Raw genomic sequence first — 4,132 nt, 5'->3', positions numbered from 1 at the left:
ATAGACTCTACCAAGAAGTAATGGATGGAAAAATTTTTTGAAGTAGTGAAAAGAAAAATGTCATCTTAGCAGAATTGATCTTTCACAGCTAGTTACAGAATCAAGTGAACAAAGGACATGTGTGCATGTACAAATATGTCAAAAATGAATCCCATAATTATGTATAATTATAATGCACCAATAAAAATTGTAAAAAGGAGATAGACTAGAAAATGTCACATTTAACTAGCAAAGTGTTTCTCACCTAAAAGCCCTTTGTTATTTCAAGTCCTTAAAGACAGTCCCTAAATGAGTCATGCAACGTGGCAAATGCACAGGAGTGTCACAAGTTCCACATCAGCCAGAGCAACTTAGCGAGACCCTGTCTCAAAATAAAACATTACAATAAAGGACTGGATATGTAGCTCAGAAGCAGAGCACCCCTGGACTTAATCCCCGGTACTGAGGAAACAAAGGAAAAGATAAATCTCTGTTTTTGTTTTTAATCTGAAGACCTCCCCTTCCTGTATTGGGGATTGAACCCAGGGGTGATCTGCCTCTGAGCTACATCCCCAGCTTTTTATTTATTTATTTTTTTTAAAATTTTGAGACAGGGTCTCACTAGGTTGTTTAAGCCCTTGCTAAGTTTCTGAGGTTGTTCTGGAACTTGTGATCCTCCTACCTCAGCCTCCTGAGTTTCTGGGATTGCAGGCATGCACCACAAGTCCCAGTGGCAATACATTTCTTAATTCAAGAAACAAAGTCTCTGTAGATATACATCTTAGCCTAAGAACCCTCATCTAAGAGTTTCTGGCAAGATTTGGATGAGATTGCCGAAGACTCAAGGTGTGGTTCCAATGCTTAAGCAATATCTTTGTTCACTGGCAGAAAAGCTATTGACACCAGCTTACCACTAAAGTTCTCAGGCTCCCAACTATTATAATCTATTGAACCCCTTGCTTTCTTCTTGCCTGATACTCTCTCACAATGACTTACCAGTCTGTCCTATCCATCTCTATTCTACAGCTGTTTTGGAAATTGCTTATGTACCAATTGAAAGGAAGAAACTTTAAAGGCTAATATTTACCCAACCCAGCCTTAAAAAACATCACTAACACCATAACAAAGAAACCTTTGTAACTATGGGCCAGTCAAGACACTGATACAGAAGAACTTTGTCTAACCCTCAGCTATATGGAGCTCTGCTTTAGGTATTTTGAGAATAAAGACAGAAGAGAAAAATAAATGATACATGAAGGAAAGGGGACATCTGGGTCTAATTTGAACATCGAGAAAATGGAAAGGATTTTCTCTCCTAATCAAAAAGTTCTGAACTAACTTAACTTTAAAAGGAGAGTAATGACATATCACTCATCATTTCTTTATGGAGGTACATTTCCCTATTCACATATTTAGTCCCATCAGATTCAATGGCTATCAGTGTCCTCCTTACCATGAAGCTTGATGGGTTGAAGGATGGCTGGGCTTCCGGTTGCCATTTCTAAAGAATCAAAAAACTATAGTTGAAATAGCTTAAGGTTTTTAAACATCCCCATGTTTGTGATTTTTGTAACCCTCTGTCTTCATATTCCAATAAATACCAATAGCTATTAAGACAAAAAGGCTTGTATATAATAAAAATATGAGGAGCTAGGACACATATGTCCCAATCTTAGGGAATTTTGTAGAAATATATCCAATGGACAGAAAAAATGGTGGCATGTACCAAAGGAAAAAGAAATAAGTTGAGCCCCTGAGGCCTATGAGAAGGAAAAAAAAAGACAAGAATAAAAGGCACCCACATGAGTGAACCACTGTTATTCCACCATGGCTACAATTCATCCTGAGAACCTTCACACAAGAGGAACCTTTCAAAAATACAAATCGGACCTTATTTAACCCTGCTTCCCATCCAATGGGTACCTTTCCCCTTCAAGAGGCATTCCAGACTCCTGTGATATCTACATAGTTATTCAGGATCTCACTCCTGACAGTTTTATTAGTGTCATCTCCTACCACGCTATTTCAGCATCTTGTTGTCCAACTCTACTAAACTCCTGCAAGTTCCTGAAAAAAAAAAAAAAAAGAATACCATCTCCAACTTCTAGGGCTGGGATTGTAGAGTGCTCACCTAGCATGCGCAGGGGCGCATAAAAATAAATGAATGGAATAAAGGTATTAAATTTTAAAAAATTATTTATCTTTACATTTATCCTTTTTGGAAAAAAGCATTAAAAAGGAACAGACTTTCCTCAGCTGCCACCGCAGTGATTTATCCTTCTGAGAAAGCTAAGGATTTACTGGGTGAGGCCCTCTCCTCACTGAAGTAGCACTGAGCATACCCTCACCATGGCCTTCATTCCTGAACTTGCCTGCATCTAGCCCAATCTCATCCTTCATGGAGAAGAATATTAAAAACAATGTCGTAATTAAAACATCTGGTGGGGCTGCGATTGTGGCTCAGCAGTAGAGTGTTTGCCTAGCATGAGTGAGGCCCTGAGTTCGATTCTCAGCACCACATAAAAAATAAAAAAGGTATGTGTCCAACAACAACTAAAAAAATAAAAATAAAAAATAAATAAAATATCTGGTGTAAATTTTGGACCTTTTGGGCCTGGCTTGTTTGCAAAGGCCCAGGCCAATGTCGACATCAGGACCCTCATCAGCAATGTGGGGGCTGGCAGACCTGTTCCAGCAGGAGGACCTGTCTCCACCACCATCACTGCTGCCCCAGCTGAGGAGAAGGAAGTGGAAGCAAAGAAACAAGAATCTGAGGAGTCTGACGATGACGTGGGATTTGATCTTTTTAACTAAACCTCTTTTGTAACATGTTCAATAAAAAGTAAAACGTGGAGCAGAGGAGGAAAAACAAAAAGGAGAACCAGGTATTAAATGGCTGAGGTTTGACTATACAAGGACTGGATAGCCACCCACAAAATGACATTATAAGGCAGCCAGAAAATTCCCTTGTCAAAAATTGTCTCCATTCCCTACCCATTACATTTTCTTAACTCTACCTGTCCATGTGCATTTAATACAGAACACTCCCACGACTTAATGTATTAGTTGATTAATACAGAACACTCATGGGAGTTCTGTATTAATCAACTATTGATTATATTGAATCAATAGTTAATGATTCAACATAAACTATTAACACAGTAAATAGTTTAATAAATAATAGAGACTATTTATAGGGTTACCTTTTATTTGGATAACAGTTGTGAAAAGTTTCCTGGGAAGTGGGGGTTGTAATAGGGATAAGATAAATATAATTCTAAAATCAGGAGTAGAATTGAACAGACTACCTTGGGCAAGAAAGGGGCAATATAAGGATATGTGGAACTGAATATGGTGATGGGGGACAAGATATGGAAGAAGGAATTAGAAATTGTTGATGAAACAAACTTTATTCATTGTAATTGCTAATTTTATGAGTTAACATGGCTGGACCACTGAGCCCAGATATTTAGTGAAATATCACTCTAGACATTTCTAGAAGAATGTTTTTGGGTGAGCATGGCTTTAAATTAGTGGGTTTTGAGTAAAGCAGACTGCCCTCTATATTGTGGATGGGCTTTATACAATCAGTTGAAGGACTGAATAAGATCAGACTGACCTCTCTCAAGAAAAACAAAAACATTGTCAGCAAATAACCTCTGGGTTTGAGCTAAAGCATGCAACAGTGGCTCTTCCCTGGGTGTCCACCCTAATGGCCCACACTATAGATTTTGGACTTTCCAGCCTTCTTTTATAGCTGCATAAACCAGTTCCTTAAATAAATCAATCAAAATCAAAATCTCTCTCTCTCTCTCTCTCTCCATATATACATGTATATACATCTCTCCATATATACATGTATACATAAACATATGTGTATATACACATATATGCATATATGTGTATAAGATATGTATGTATATATGCATATATATGTGCATATAAATACTATCATGTGGGTCACTTAATGATAGAAATATGTTCTGAGAAATGTATTATTAGGTGAAACTGTCATCATGCAAATATCACAGAGTATAGTTATGTAAACTTAGATGGTATAGATCACTAATTCAACATGGTCAATTCATGCAAGCTTTTTTCTTACAACTAAAAAGAGTACATTATAAAATAATTAGGGCTGGGGTTGTGGCTC

General features: G+C 37.5%; 1 pseudogene; it reads left to right on the top strand.

Annotated features, from left to right (window-relative positions):
* Positions 1–2,328: 2,328 nt before the first annotated feature.
* On the top strand, positions 2,329–2,793 carry LOC124084873 (large ribosomal subunit protein P1-like; annotated as a pseudogene).
* Positions 2,794–4,132: the final 1,339 nt, after the last annotated feature.

The sequence above is a fragment of the Marmota monax genome, unplaced genomic scaffold (assembly GCF_021218885.2).
Source record: "Marmota monax isolate L192 unplaced genomic scaffold, Marmota_monax_Labrador192_F-V1.1 WCK01_AAM20220418_F8-fsc00106, whole genome shotgun sequence".
Taxonomy (NCBI): domain Eukaryota; kingdom Metazoa; phylum Chordata; class Mammalia; order Rodentia; family Sciuridae; genus Marmota; species Marmota monax.
The sequence above is the reverse complement of the archived record's forward strand: the minus strand, read 5'-3'. Positions and strand labels throughout refer to the sequence as shown.